Source organism: Hyla sarda, chromosome 13, assembly GCF_029499605.1.
Source record: "Hyla sarda isolate aHylSar1 chromosome 13, aHylSar1.hap1, whole genome shotgun sequence".
Lineage (NCBI taxonomy): Eukaryota > Metazoa > Chordata > Amphibia > Anura > Hylidae > Hyla > Hyla sarda.
Genome location: NC_079201.1, coordinates 1566023 through 1584105, shown reverse-complemented (window position 1 = coordinate 1584105; position 18083 = coordinate 1566023).

The window sequence follows — 18083 nt, the reverse complement described above, 5'->3', positions numbered from 1 at the left end:
GACGCCAAATTACAGACTGACAACATGGCGGCCACCATAGATTGGTCAGGCCCAGTGATTCATTGGCGAGGAAACCCCTGGAAGTTGTGTGGGGCGCAGGTCTTTATATCTATGTCAAGAATTTGTCCAGTGCACATAACATACAATTTCCTGGAGATGATCAGATTTCTACTGCAGTCAAGAAAATAGAGAACGAAACTTAACGTCTGTCGTCTGGGCTAGAAATAGTATTACAAACAGCGCAGCTACAGCAGAATGCAGAAAACCTGCGGCACAGACAGATCTGGGAGAGAGGTAATATTCATACTACATGATATAATAGTCATACAGCACCAGAACAATAGAATAAGAGACATAGAACAATAGAATAAGAGACATAGAACAATAGAACAATAGTCATAGAACAATAGAATAAGAGACATAGAACAATAGAACAATAGTCATAGAACAATAGAATAAGAGACATAGAACAATAGAATAAGAGACATAGAACAATAGACATAGAACAATAGAATAATAGTCATAGAACAATAGAACAATAGTCATAGAACAATAGAATAGTAGACACAGAACAATAGAATAAGAGACATAGAACAATAGACATAGAACAATAGAATAATAGTCATAGAACAATAGAATAATAGTCATAGAACAATAGAATAGTAGACACAGAACAATAGAATAAGAGACATAGAACAATAGACATAGAACAATAGAATAATAGTCATAGAACAATAGAATAATAGACTTAGAACAATAGAATAATAGACAGAACAATAGAATAATAGACATAGAACAATAGAATAAGAGACATAGAACAATAGGCATAGAACAATAGAATAAGAGACATAGAACAATAGACATATAATAGTCATAGAACAATAAAATAATAGTCATAGAACAATAGAATAATAGTCATACAGCACCAGAACAATAGAATAAGAGACGTAGAACAATAGACATAGAACACTAGAATAATAGTCATAGAACAATAGAATAGTAGACACAGAACAATAGAATAATAGTCATAGAACAATAGAATAGTAGTCATAGAACAATAGAATAATAGACATATAATAGTAGAATAATAGACATAGAACAATAGAATAGTAGAATAATGGACATAGAACAATAGAATAGTAGAATGATAGACATAGAACAATAGAATAATAGACATAGAACAAGAGAATAGTAGAATAATAGACATAGATACTAGAATAATAGATAAACATACTAGAATAGTAGAATAATAGATATAGATACTAGAATAATAGATATAGATACTAGAATAGTACAATAATAGACGTAGAACAATAGAATAGTAGAGTAATAGACATAGATACTAGAATAGTAGAATAATTGATATAGATACTAGAATAGTAGAATAATAGACATAAAACAATAGAATAATAGTCATAAAACAATAGAATAATAGTCAGAACAATAGAATAGTAGACACAGAACAATAGAATAATAGTCATAGAACAATAGAATAGTAGTCATAGAACAATAGAATAATAGACATATAATAGTAGAATAATAGACATAGAACAAGAGAATAGTAGAATAATAGACATAGAACAATAGAATAATAGACATAGAACAAGAGAATAGTAGAATAATAGACATAGATACTAGAATAATAGATATAGATACTAGAATAGTAGAATAATAGATATAGATACTAGAATAATAGAATAATAGATATAGATACTAGAATAGTACAATAATAGACGTAGAACAATAGAATAGTAGAGTAATAGACATAGATACTAGAATAATAGATATAGATACTAGAATAGTAGAATAATAGATACTAGAATAGTAGAATAATAGATATAGATACTAGAATAGTAGAATAATAGATATAGATACTAGAATAGTAGAATAATAGATACTAGAATAGTAGAATAATATATATAGATACTAGAATAGTAGAATAATAGACATAGATACTAGAATAGTAGAATAATAGATACTAGAATAGTAGAATAATAGATATAGATACTAGAATAGTAGAATAATAGATATAGATACTAGAATAGTAGAATAATAGATATAGATACTAGAATAGTAGAATAATAGACATAGATACTAGAATAGTAGAATAATAGACATAGATACTAGAATAGTAGAATAATAGATATAGATACTAGAATAGTAGAATAATAGATATAGATACTAGAATAGTAGAATAATAGATATAGATACTAGAATAGTAGAATAATAGATATAGATACTAGAATAGTAGAATAATAGATATAGATACTAGAATAGTAAAATAATAGATACTAGAATAGTAGAATAATAGATAAAGATACTAGAATAGTAGAATAATAGATATAGATACTAGAATAGTAGAATAATAGATATAGATACTAGAATAGTAGAATAATAGACATAGATACTAGAATAGTAGAATAATAGATATAGATACTAGAATAGTAGAATAATAGATATAGATACTAGAATAGTAGAATAATAGACATAGATACTAGAATAGTAGAATAATAGATATAGATACTAGAATAGTAGAATAATAGATATAGATACTAGAATAGTAGAATAATAGATATAGATACTAGAATAGTAGAATAATAGACATAGATACTAGAATAGTAGAATAATAGATATAGATACTAGAATAGTAAAATAATAGATACTAGAATAGTAGAATAATAGATATAGATACTAGAATAGTAGAATAATAGACATAGATACTAGAATAGTAGAATAATAGACATAGATACTAGAATAGTAGAATAATTGTTACGCCTAGCGCTCCGGGTCCCCGCTCCTCCCCGGAGCACTCACGGCGCCTTTCTCCCTGCAGCTCCCCGGTCAGCGCTGACCGGGAGCACTGCCCTGTCATGGCCGTTGGGGATGCGATTCGCACAGCGGGACGCGCCCGCTCGCGAATCGCATCCCAGGTCACTTACCCGTTCCCGTCTCCTGCGGTCATGTGCTGGCGCGCGCGGCTCCGCTCTCTAGGGCGCGCGCGCGCCAGCTCCCTGAGACTTAAAGGGCCAGTGCACCAATGATTGGTGCCTGGCCCAATTAGCTTAATTGGTTCCCATCTGTTTCCTGGCTATATCTAGTCTCCTCCCTTGCACTTCCTTGCCGGATCTTGTTGCCCTTGTGCCTAGTGAAAGCGTTTTTGTGTGTTTATACCCTGTGTACCAGAACTTTGCTATCTCCCCTGACTACGAACCTTGCCGCCTGCCCCCGACCTTCTGCTACGTCCGACCTTGCTTCTGTCTACTCCCTTGTACCTCGCCTATCTTCAGCAGCCAGAGAGGTGAGCCGTTGCTAGTGGATACGACCTGGTCACTACCGCCGCAGCAAGACCATCCCGCTTTGCGGCGGGCTCTGGTGAAAACCTGTAGTGTCTTAGAACCGGTCCACTAGCACGGTCCTCGCTATCCCTCTCTGGCACAGAGGATCCACTACCTGCCAGCCGGCATCGTGACAGTAGATCCGGCCATGGATCCCGCTGAAGTTCCTCTGCCTGTTGTCGCCGACCTCCCCACACTGGTCGCCCAGCAAGCCCGACAGATTGCCCAACAAGATCACCAGCTGTCGTACTTGACCACCATGACTCAGCAACTCCAGTCGCAGCTACAGCAGATTCAGTCTCAGCTACAGCAGCAGCAATCATCTCCTCCGCCAGCTCCTGCACCTCCTCCGCAGCGAGTGGCCACTCCTAGCCTCCGCCTGTCTTTGCCGGACAAATTTAATGGGGACTCTAAGTTTTGCCGTGGCTTTCTTTCCCAATGTTCCCTGCATCTGGAGATGATGTCGGATCAGTTTCCTACTGAAAGGTCTAAGGTGGCTTTCGTAGTCAGCCTTCTGTCTGGAAAAGCCCTGTCATGGGCCACACCGCTCTGGGACCGCAATGACCCCGTCACTGCCTCTGTACACTCCTTCTTCTCGGAAATCCGAAGTGTCTTTGAGGAACCTGCCCGAGCCTCTTCTGCTGAGACTGCCCTGCTGAACCTGGTCCAGGGTAATTCCTCCGTTGGCGAGTACGCCATACAATTCCGTACTCTTGCTTCTGAACTATCCTGGAATAATGAGGCTCTCTGCGCGACCTTTAAAAAAGGCCTATCCAGCAACATTAAGGATGTTCTGGCCGCACGAGAGACTCCTGCTAACCTGCATGAACTCATTCATCTAGCCACTCGCATTGACATGCGTTTTTCTGAGAGGCATCAAGAGCTCCGCCAGGAAAAGGACTTAGATCTCTGGACACCTCTCCCACAGTCTCCACTGCAATCTGCGCCTAGGCCTCCCGCCGAGGAGGCCATGCAAGTGGATCGGTCTCGCCTGACCCTGGAAGAGAGGAATCGCCGTAAGGAAGAGAATCTTTGTCTGTACTGTGCCAGTACTGAACATTTTTTGGTGGATTGCCCAATCCGTCCTCCACGTCTGGGAAACGCACGCTCGCACTCAGCTCTCGTGGGTGTGGCGTCTCTTGATGCCAAGTCGGCTTCTCCACGTCTCACGGTACCTGTTCGGATTTCCACTTCAGCCAGCTCTCCCCTCTCAGCCGTGGCCTGTCTGGACTCTGGAGCTTCTGGGAATTTTATTCGGGAGTCCTTTGTGAATAAATTCCATATTCCGGTGACCCGTCTTGTCAAGCCACTCCACATTTCCGCGGTCAACGGAGCCAGGTTGGACTGTACCATACGTTTCCGCACGGAGCCCCTTCTTATGAGCATCGGATCTCATCACGAGAGGATTGAACTTTTGGTCCTCCCCAATTTCACCTCGGAAATTCTCCTTGGACTTCCCTGGCTTCAACTTCATTCCCCAACCCTGGATTGGTCCACTGGGGAGATCAAGAGTTGGGGGTCCTCTTGTGCCAAGAACTGTCTAAAACCGGTTCCCAGTAACCCTTGCCGTAACTCTGTGGTTCCTCCTGTATCCGGTCCCCCTAAGGTCATTAAGGACTCTGCCTGCCACAGGAAATGCCCCTCCCCCCCTCCCAGTTCCATCAGGCAAGCTTCTGTGTCCCCTCATGGCCCTCGTCCTGGTGTCACACTGCCCCGTGCCAGGTTTCGCCCTCTGCCCTCTCTCCCCATTCCTACTCCTGCGGTTCTGCCTGCCGTTGAGGAACCCCTCCATCCTTTCCCGGTGTCCTCATCCCAGGGGAGGCAGTTACCCGATAAAGAGAAGGGGAGACCTAAGGGGGGGGGTACTGTTACGCCTAGCGCTCCGGGTCCCCGCTCCTCCCCGGAGCGCTCACGGCGCCTTTCTCCCTGCAGCTCCCCGGTCAGCGCTGACCGGGAGCACTGCCCTGTCATGGCCGTTGGGGATGCGATTCGCACAGCGGGACGCGCCCGCTCGCGAATCGCATCCCAGGTCACTTACCCGTTCCCGTCTCCTGCGGTCATGTGCTGGCGCGCGCGGCTCCGCTCTCTAGGGCGCGCGCGCGCCAGCTCCCTGAGACTTAAAGGGCCAGTGCACCAATGATTGGTGCCTGGCCCAATTAGCTTAATTGGTTCCCATCTGTTTCCTGGCTATATCTAGTCTCCTCCCTTGCACTTCCTTGCCGGATCTTGTTGCCCTTGAGCCTAGTGAAAGCGTTTTTGTGTGTTTATACCCTGTGTACCAGAACTTTGCTATCTCCCCTGACTACGATCCTTGCTGCCTGCCCCGACCTTCTGCTACGTCCGACCTTGCTTCTGCCTACTCCCTTGTACCGCGCCTATCTTCAGCAGCCAGAGAGGTGAGCCGTTGCTAGTGGATACGACCTGGTCACTACCGCCGCAGCAAGACCATCCCGCTTTGCGGCGGGCTCTGGTGAAAACCTGTAGTGTCTTAGAACCGGTCCACTAGCACGGTCCTCGCTATCCCTCTCTGGCACAGAGGATCCACTACCTGCCAGCCGGCATCGTGACAATAATAGATATAGATACTAGAATAGTAGAATAATAGATATAGATACTAGAATAGTAGAATAATAGATATAGATACTAGAATAGTAGAATAATAGACAGAGATACTAGAATAGTAGAATAATAGACGTAGATACTAGAATAGTAGAATAATAGATATAGATACTAGAATAGTAGAATAATAGATACTAGAATAGTAGAATAATAGATATAGATACTAGAATAGTAGAATAATAGATATAGATACTAGAATAGTAGAAAAATAGACATAGATACTAGAATAGTAGAATAATAGATATAGATACTTGAATAGTAGAATAATAGACATAGATACTAGAATAGTAGAATAATAGATATAGATACTAGAATAGTAGAATAATAGATATAGATACTAGAATAGTAGAATAATAGATATAGATACTAGAATAGTAGAATAATAGACATAGATACTAGAATAATAGATAAACATACTAGAATAGTAGAATAATAGATATAGATACTAGAATAATAGATATAGATACTAGAATAGTACAATTGTTACGCCGAGCGCTCCGGGTCCCCGCTCCTCCCCGGAGCGCTCGCTTCACTCTCTCCGCTGCAGCGCTCCGGTCACGTCCTCTGACCCGGGGCGCTGCGATCCCGCTGCCAGCCGGGATGCGATTCGCGATGCGGGTAGCGCCCGCTCGCGATGCGCACCCCGGCTCCCCTACCTGACTCGCTCCCCGTCTGTTCTGTCCCGGCGCGCGCGGCCCCGCTCCCTAGGGCGCGCGCGCGCCGGGTCTCTGCGATTTAAAGGGCCACTGCGCCGCTGATTGGCGCAGTGGTTCCAATTAGGGTAATCACCTGTGCACTTCCCTATATTACCTCACTTCCCTTGCACTCCCTTGCCGGATCTTGTTGCCTTAGTGCCAGTGAAAGCGTTCCTTGTGTGTTCCTAGCCTGTGTTCCTGACCTCCTGCCGTTGCCCCTGACTACGATCCTTGCTGCCTGCCCTGACCTTCTGCTACGTCCGACCTTGCTTCTGCCTACTCCCTTGTACCGCGCCTATCTTCAGCAGCCAGAGAGGTGAGCCGTTGCTAGTGGATACGACCTGGTCACTACCGCCGCAGCAAGACCATCCCGCTTTGCGGCGGGCTCTGGTGAAAACCAGTAGTGGCTTAGAACCGGTCCACTAGCACGGTCCACGCCAATCCCTCTCTGGCACAGAGGATCCACTACCTGCCAGCCGGCATCGTGACAACAATAATAGACGTAGAACAATAGAATAGTAGAGTAATAGACATAGATACTAGAATAGTAGAATAATTGATATAGATACTAGAATAGTAGAATAATAGACATAAAACAATAGAATAATAGTCATAAAACAATAGAATAATAGTCATAGAACAATAGAATAGTAGACACAGAACAATAGAATAATAGTCATAGAACAATAGAATAGTAGTCATAGAACAATAGAATAATAGACATATAATAGTAGAATAATAGACATAGAACAAGAGAATAGTAGAATAATAGACATAGAACAATAGAATAATAGACATAGAACAAGAGAATAGTAGAATAATAGACATAGATACTAGAATAATAGATATAGATACTAGAATAGTAGAATAATAGATATAGATACTAGAATAATAGAATAATAGATATAGATACTAGAATAGTACAATAATAGACGTAGAACAATAGAATAGTAGAGTAATAGACATAGATACTAGAATAGTAGAATAATAGATATAGATACTAGAATAGTAGAATAATAGATACTAGAATAGTAGAATAATATATATAGATACTAGAATAGTAGAATAATAGATATAGATACTAGAATAGTAGAATAATAGACATAGATACTAGAATAGTAGAATAATAGATATAGATACTAGAATAGTAGAATAATAGATATAGATACTAGAATAGTAGAATAATAGATATAGATACTAGAATAGTAGAATAATAGATATAGATACTAGAATAGTAGAATAATAGATATAGATACTAGAATAGTAGAATAATAGATATAGATACTAGAATAGTAGAATAATAGACATAGATACTAGAATAGTAGAATAATAGACATAGATACTAGAATAGTAGAATAATAGACATAGATACTAGAATAGTAGAATAATAGATATTGATACTAGAATAGTAGAATAATAGATATAGATACTAGAATAGTAGAATAATAGACATAGATACTAGAATAGTAGAATAATAGATATAGATACTAGAATAGTAGAATAATAGATATAGATACTAGAATAGTAGAATAATAGATATAGATACTAGAATAGTAGAATAATAGACATAGATACTAGAATAGTAGAATAATAGATATAGATACTAGAATAGTAGAATAATAGACATAGATACTAGAATAGTAGAATAATAGACGTAGATACTTGAATAGTAGAATAATAGACATAGATACTAGAATAGTAGAATAATAGATATAGATACTAGAATAGTAGAATAATAGATATAGATACTAGAATAGTAGAATAATAGATATAGATACTAGAATAGTAGAATAATAGATATAGATACTAGAATAGTAGAATAATAGATATAGATACTAGAATAGTAGAATAATAGATATAGATACTAGAATAGTAGAATAATAGATATAGATACTAGAATAGTAGAATAATAGATATAGATACTAGAATAGTAGAATAATAGATATAGATACTAGAATAGTAGAATAATAGATATAGATACTAGAATAGTAGAATAATAGATATAGATACTAGAATAGTAGAATAATAGATATAGATACTAGAATAGTAGAATAATAGATATAGATACTAGAATAGTAGAATAATAGATATAGATACTAGAATAGTAGAATAATAGATATAGATACTAGAATAGTAGAATAATAGATATAGATACTAGAATAGTAGAATAGATATAGATACTAGAATAGTAGAATAATAGATACTAGAATAGTAGAATAATAGACATAGATACTAGAATAGTAGAATAATAGATATAGATACTAGAATAGTAGAATAATAGATATAGATACTAGAATAGTAGAATAATAGACGTAGATACTAGAATAGTAGAATAATAGATATAGATACTAGAATAGTAGAATAATAGATATAGATACTAGAATAGTAGAATAATAGATACTAGAATAGTAGAATAATATATATAGATACTAGAATAGTAGAATAATAGATATAGATACTAGAATAGTAGAATAATAGATATAGATACTAGAATAGTAGAATAATAGACATAGATACTAGAATAGTAGAATAATAGATATAGATACTAGAATAGTAGAATAATAGACATAGATACTAGAATAGTAGAATAATAGATATAGATACTAGAATAGTAGAATAATAGACATAGATACTAGAATAGTAGAATAATAGACATAGATACTAGAATAGTAGAATAATAGATATAGATACTAGAATAGTAGAATAATAGATATAGATACTAGAATAGTAGAATAGATATAGATACTAGAATAGTAGAATAATAGATATAGATACTAGAATAGTAGAATAATAGATATAGATACTAGAATAGTAGAATAATAGACATAGATACTAGAATAGTAGAATAATAGATATAGATACTAGAATAGTAGAACAATAGATATAGATACTAGAATAGTAGAATAATAGATATAGATACTAGAATAGTAGAATAATAGATATAGATACTAGAATAGTAGAATAATAGATATAGATACTAGAATAGTAGAATAATAGATATAGATACTAGAATAGTAGAATAATAGATATAGATACTAGAATAGTAGAATAATAGATATAGATACTAGAATAGTAGAATAATAGACATAGATACTAGAATAGTAGAATAATAGATATAGATACTAGAATAGTAGAATAATAGACATAGATACTAGAATAGTAGAATAATAGACATAGATACTAGAATAGTAGAATAATAGATATAGATACTAGAATAGTAGAATAATAGATATAGATACTAGAATAGTAGAATAATAGATATAGATACTAGAATAGTAGAATAATAGATATAGATACTAGAATAGTAGAATAATAGATATAGATACTAGAATAGTAGAATAATAGATATAGATACTAGAATAGTAGAATAATAGATATAGATACTAGAATAGTAGAATAATAGATATAGATACTAGAATAGTAGAATAATAGATATAGATACTAGAATAGTAGAATAATAGATATAGATACTAGAATAGTAGAATAATAGACATAGATACTAGAATAGTAGAATAATAGATATAGATACTAGAATAGTAGAATAATAGATATAGATACTAGAATAGTAGAATAATAGACATAGATACTAGAATAGTAGAATAATAGACATAGATACTAGAATAGTAGAATAATAGATATAGATACTAGAATAGTAGAATAATAGACATAGATACTAGAATAGTAGAATAATAGATATAGATACTAGAATAGTAGAATAATAGATATAGATACTAGAATAGTAGAATAATAGACATAGATACTAGAATAGTAGAATAATAGACATAGATACTAGAATAGTAGAATAATAGATATAGATACTAGAATAGTAGAATAATAGATATAGATACTAGAATAGTAGAATAATAGATATAGATACTAGAATAGTAGAATAATAGATATAGATACTAGAATAGTAGAATAATAGATATAGATACTAGAATAGTAGAATAATAGATATAGATACTAGAATAGTAGAATAATAGACATAGATACTAGAATAGTAGAATAATAGATATAGATACTAGAATAGTAGAATAATAGATATAGATACTAGAATAGTAGAATAATAGACATAGATACTAGAATAGTAGAATAATAGACATAGATACTAGAATAGTAGAATAATAGATATAGATACTAGAATAGTAGAATAATAGACATAGATACTAGAATAGTAGAATAATAGATATAGATACTAGAATAGTAGAATAATAGATATAGATACTAGAATAGTAGAATAATAGACATAGATACTAGAATAGTAGAATAATAGACATAGATACTAGAATAGTAGAATAATAGATATAGATACTAGAATAGTAGAATAATAGATATAGATACTAGAATAGTAGAATAATAGATATAGATACTAGAATAGTAGAATAATAGATATAGATACTAGAATAGTAGAATAATAGATATAGATACTAGAATAGTAGAATAATAGACATAGATACTAGAATAGTAGAATAATAGATATAGATACTAGAATAGTAGAATAATAGATATAGATACTAGAATAGTAGAATAATAGATATAGATACTAGAATAGTAGAATAATAGACATAGATACTAGAATAGTAGAATAATAGATATAGATACTAAAATAGTAGAATAATAGATATAGAACACTAGAATAATAATCATGTTTTCATTGCACGGATGTTGAAGGTTTTTAGTGTCTTTTGTGTTTTATTTCTCTTGTTTGTTGTTCTCCGTATATCTTAGATGTTATTTTCTGGTTATTTGATCTATGTTCCTCTGCAGTTAGATATATTAATTCTGTTAGATCACAAGAAATGGTGTGAGACTTGTGGTAGACCCCTCACCAATCTTCTACCGGCACAGACAGTGTTTGGCGTCACCTTACTACAGCTTTACAAGGAGAAATGTCTATATTTATTGGTAATAGTCATAGACACATGGAGCGTGAACATAGTCATAGACACATGGAGCGTGAACATAGTCACAGAAACACGAAGCGTGAACATAGTCATAGACACACGGAGCGTGAACATAGTCATAGACACATGGAGCGTGAACATAGTCATAGACACACGGAGCATGAACATAGTCATAGACACACGGAGCGTGAACATAGTCATAGACACACGGAGCGTGAACAGTCATAGAAACACGGAGCGTGAACATAGTCATGGAAACACGGAGCGTGAACATAGTCATAGAAACACGGAGCATGAACATAGTCACACACACGGAGCGTGAACATAGTCATAGACACACAGAGCGTGAACATAGTGATAGACACACGGAGCGTGAACATAGTCATAGACACACGGAGCGTGAACATAGTCATAGACACATGGAGCGTGAACATAGTCATAGACACACGGAGCATGAACATAGTCATAGACACACGGAGCGTGAACATAGTCATAGACACACGGAGCGTGAACAGTCATAGAAACACGGAGCGTGAACATAGTCATGGAAACACGGAGCGTGAACATAGTCATAGAAACACGGAGCATGAACATAGTCACACACACGGAGCGTGAACATAGTCATAGACACACAGAGCGTGAACATAGTGATAGACACACGGAGCGTGAACATAGTCATAGAAACACGGAGCGTGAACATAGTCATAGAAACACGGAGCGTGAACATAGTCATAGACACATGGAGCGTGAACATAGTCACACACACGGAGCGTGAACATAGTCATAGACACACGGAGCGTGAACATAGTCATAGACACACGGAGCGTGAACAAAGTCACAGACACACGGAGCGTGAACATAGTCATAGAAACACGAAGCGTGAACATAGTCATAGACACACGGAGCGTGAACATAGTCATAGACACATGGAGCGTGAACATAGTCATAGACACACGGAGCATGAACATAGTCATAGACACACGGAGCGTGAACATAGTCATAGACACACGGAGCGTGAACAGTCATAGAAACACGAAGCGTGAACATAGTCATGGAAACACGGAGCGTGAACATAGTCATAGAAACACGGAGCATGAACATAGTCACACACACGGAGCGTGAACATAGTCATAGACACACAGAGCGTGAACATAGTGATAGACACACGGAGCGTGAACATAGTCATAGAAACACGGAGCGTGAACATAGTCATAGACACATGGAGCGTGAACATAGTCATAGACACACGGAGCGTGAACATAGTCATAGACACATGGAGCGTGAACATAGTCACACACACGGAGCGTGAACATAGTCATAGACACACGGAGCGTGAACATAGTCATAGACACATGGAGCGTGAACATAGTCATAGACACATGGAGCGTGAACATAGTCATAGACACATGGAGCGTGAAAATAGTCACAGACACATGGAGCGTGAACATAGTCACAGACACACGGAGCGTGAACATAGTCATAGACACACGGAGCGTGAACATAGTCATAGACACACGGAGCGTGAACATAGTCATAGACACACGGAGCGTGAACATAGTCATAGACACACGGAGCGTGAACATAGTCACAGACACACGGAGCGTGAACATAGTCATAGACACACGGAGCGTGAACATAGTCATAGACACACGGAGCGTGAACATAGTCATAGACACACGGAGCGTGAACATAGTCATAGAAACACGGAGCGTGAACATAGTCATAGACACACGGAGCGTGAACATAGTCACAGACACATGAAGCGTGAACATAGTCATAGACACACGGAGCGTGAACATAGTCATAGACACACGGAGCGTGAACAGTCATAGAAACACGGAGCGTGAACATAGTCATGGAAACACGGAGCGTGAACATAGTCATAGAAACACGGAGCATGAACATAGTCACACACACGGAGCGTGAACATAGTCATAGACACACAGAGCGTGAACATAGTGATAGACACACGGAGCGTGAACATAGTCATAGAAACACGGAGCGTGAACATAGTCATAGAAACACGGAGCGTGAACATAGTCATAGAAACACGGAGCGTGAACATAGTCATAGACACATGGAGCGTGAACATAGTCACACACACGGAGCGTGAACATAGTCATAGACACACGGAGCGTGAACATAGTCATAGACACACGGAGCGTGAACAAAGTCACAGACACACGGAGCGTGAACATAGTCATAGAAACACGAAGCGTGAACATAGTCATAGACACACGGAGCGTGAACATAGTCATAGACACATGGAGCGTGAACATAGTCATAGACACACGGAGCGTGAACATAGTCATGGAAACACGGAGCGTGAACATAGTCATAGAAACACGGAGCATGAACATAGTCACACACACGGAGCGTGAACATAGTCATAGACACACAGAGCGTGAACATAGTGATAGACACACGGAGCGTGAACATAGTCATAGAAACACGGAGCGTGAACATAGTCATAGACACATGGAGCGTGAACATAGTCATAGACACACGGAGCGTGAACATAGTCATAGACACACGGAGCGTGAACATAGTCATAGACACACGGAGCGTGAACATAGTCATAGACACACGGAGCGTGAACATAGTCATAGACACACGGAGCGTGAACATAGTCATAGACACACGGAGCGTGAACATAGTCATAGACACACGGAGCGTGAACATAGTCATGCAATGTAAAGTATAGGACAGTGGTTTACAACCTGCGGACCTCCAGATGTTGCAAAACTACAACACCCAGCATGCCCGGACAGCCGTTGGCTGTCAGGGCATGCTGGGAGTTCTACTTTTGCAACATCTGGAGGTCCGCAGGTTGAAGACCACTGGTATTAAAGGGGTATTCCAGGCCAAAACTTTCTTTTATATATCAACTGGCTCTGGAAAGTTAAACAGATTTGTAAATTACTTATATTAAAAAATCTTAATCCTTCCAATAGTTATTCGCTTCTGAAGTTGAGTTGTTGTTTTCTGTCTAACTGCTTTCTGATGACTCACGTCAGGGAGCTGTCCAGCTCCTATGGGGATATTTTCCCATCATGCACAGCTCCCGGGACGTGACATCATCATTGAGCAGTTAGACAGAAAACTTCAGAAGCTAATAACTATTGGAAGGATTAAGATTTTTTTATAGAAGTCATTTACAAATCTGTTTAACTTTCCGGAGCCAGTTGATATATAGATAAAAAAAAAAGATTTTGCCTGGAATACCCCTTTAAAGGTTGTACTCACGTGTCCCCGCCACTCCGGACCATCATCGCTGCCCTGGATGTTGCTGTCCATCGCTGTCGCCGCGTCCCCGACGCTCCGGGCATGCTGGGAGTTGTAGTTTTGCAACATCTGGAGGTCCGCAGGTTGAAGACCACTGGTATTGGAGGTTATACTCACCTGTCCCCGCTGCTCCGGACCGTCACCGCTCATCACCGCTGCCCTGGATGTCGCCTTCCATCGCTGTCGCTGCGTCCCCGGGGTGTCCCCGACGCTCCGGGCATGCTGGGAGTTGTAGTTTTGCAAAATCTGGAGGTCCGCAGGTTGAAGACCACTGGTATTGGAGGTTATACTCACCTGTCCCCGCTGCTCCGGACCGTCACCGCTCATCACCGCTGCCCTGGATGTCGCTGTCCATCGCTGTCGCCGCGTCCCTGGGGTGTCCCCGACGCTCAGGGCATGCTGGGAGTTGTAGTTTTGCAACATCTGGAGGTCCGCAGGTTGAAGACCTCTGGTATTAAAGGTTGTACTCATGTGTCCCCGCCGCTCCGGACCGTCACCGCTCGTCATCTCTGCCCTGGATGTCGCCGTCCATCGCTGACGCCGCGTCCCCGGGGTGTCCCCGACGCTCCGGGCATGCTGGGAGTTGTAGTTTTGCAACATCTGGAGGTCCGCAGGTTGAAGACCACTGGTATTGGAGGTTATACTCACCTGTCCCTGCTGCTCCGGACCGTCACCGCTCATCACCGCTGCCCTGGATGTCGCCGTCCATCGCTGTTGCCGCGTCCCCGGGGTGTCCCCGACGCTCCGGGCATGCTGGGAGTTGTAGTTTTGCAACATCTGGAGGTCCGCAGGTTGAAGACCACTGGTATTGGAGGTTATACTCACCTGTCCCCGCTGCTCCGGACCGTCACCGCTCATCACCGCTGCCCTGGATGTCGCCTTCCATCGCTGTCGCTGCGTCCCCGGGGTGTCCCCGACGCTCCGGGCATGCTGGGAGTTGTAGTTTTGCAAAATCTGGAGGTCCGCAGGTTGAAGACCACTGGTATTGGAGGTTATACTCACCTGTCCCCGCTGCTCCGGACCGTCACCGCTCATCACCGCTGCCCTGGATGTCGCTGTCCATCGCTGTCGCCGCGTCCCTGGGGTGTCCCCGACGCTCAGGGCATGCTGGGAGTTGTAGTTTTGCAACATCTGGAGGTCCGCAGGTTGAAGACCTCTGGTATTAAAGGTTGTACTCATGTGTCCCCGCCGCTCCGGACCGTCACCGCTCGTCATCTCTGCCCTGGATGTCGCCGTCCATCGCTGACGCCGCGTCCCCGGGGTGTCCCCGACGCTCCGGGCATGCTGGGAGTTGTAGTTTTGCAACATCTGGAGGTCCGCAGGTTGAAGACCACTGGTATTGGAGGTTATACTCACCTGTCCCTGCTGCTCCGGACCGTCACCGCTCATCACCGCTGCCCTGGATGTCGCCGTCCATCGCTGTTGCCGCGTCCCCGGGGTGTCCCCGACGCTCCGGGCATGCTGGGAGTTGTAGTTTTGCAACATCTGGAGGTCCGCAGGTTGAAGACCACTGGTATTGGAGGTTATACTCACCTGTCCCCGCTGCTCCGGACCGTCACCGCTCATCACCGCTGCCCTGGATGTCGCCGTTGCTTCCCCGGCATCCGCGCTCTCCGTCGCCGCCATCACGTCGCTCTGCACGCCGCTCCTATTGGATGACGGGACGACGTGCGCAGCAACATGATGACGATGATGGAGAATGCCGACGATGCAGGGGATCCCGAAGAGGACGCGCCGGAGCCCCGAGGACAGGTAAGTGATCGTCAGCGGACCACACGGGGCACCGTAAACGGCTATCCGGTGGTGGCTGAAGCAGTCTGCGCTGCCGGATAGCCGTTTACGCGATGGCCCCGACATACAAAAGCATCGTATGTTGAAATGATCGTATGTCGGGGCCATCGTAGGTCGGGGGGTCACTGTACTGTTCAGGGCTATGGGCATAGCATTGATCAGTATTATCTGTCATCTACTTCTTTGGTCTTCCAGACAACAGACCAGGGGAGAAGATTGCAGGAGTCGACTGTGGAGCTTGGGCCAAAATCTTGCCTCATCCATCGTACCTCCGCCATCGCACTAGGCGCTCTACTCCAATCCAGTAATCAATAGGAACATGTGTTAGGCCCACGGCACCAGCACTGCGGAGGAATTCCTGGGCTCCTCTATGGAGTAGCTCAGGAATATAATACCGTCCCATTAACAACCTTATCTGGGTTTCCTTATAAGAAGTAGAGAAGAGGCTTTAGAGGCCCAATCCAAGATGGTTTCCATTGTGGTAGGAACCTCCTCCCAACGGATGATGTATCTATGTGAAGCGCCATCCAGTACCGAATAGATATCAGGGACCTAAATGTTGTAGGTCCAGACGGGACAGTCTAGATTGGAAAGCATGTGGTGGCGCAGCTGCGTATAATAGGGCTGTCCAGAGGAGGCCATGTTTGGGTATTAGTTGGTCAACCGGGACCACATCAGCGCATCCACGTCCTCACCATATTCCGGATCAAGCAAAGGATTGAAAATGGGGAAGAGGGAGGAAAGAGCTGATTTCCCAGAATAGGTCATGTGACCCAACAAAGGTCAGGGGGGGGGGGAAGGGACTCCAAAGGGAAGAATTCGGAGCCAAGTACAATTTCTCAGTTTTGGTGCCCCTATTGTAGGCATGGCGGAGGTGAGCCGCCAAATAATACCTGGCTATATCCGGTACTGTCCCTCCCCCCATGTCTCAGGACAATGGGGGGGCTTTATCAAAACCTGTGCAGAGGAAGAGTGGTGCAGTTGCCCATAGCAACCAATCAGATTGCTTCTTTCATTTTCCACAGGCCTCTTTAGAGGCCTGTGGAAAATGAAAGAAGCGATCTGATTGGTTGCTATGGGCAACTGCACCACTCTTCCTCTGCACAGGCCTGTGGAAAATGAAAGAAGCGATCTGATTGGTTGCTATGGGCAACTGCACCACTCTTCCTCTGCACAGGCCTGTGGAAAATGAAAGAAGCGATCTGATTGGTTGCTATGGGCAACTGCACCACTCTTCCTCTGCACAGGCCTGTGGAAAATGAAAGAAGCGATCTGATTGGTTGCTATGGGCAACTGCACCACTCTTCCTCTGCACAGGCCTGTGGAAAATGAAAGAAGCGATCTGATTGGTTGCTATGGGCAACTGCACCACTCTTCCTCTGCACAGGCCTGTGGAAAATGAAAGAAGCGATTTGATTGGTTGCTATGGGCAACTGCACCACTCTTCCTCTGCA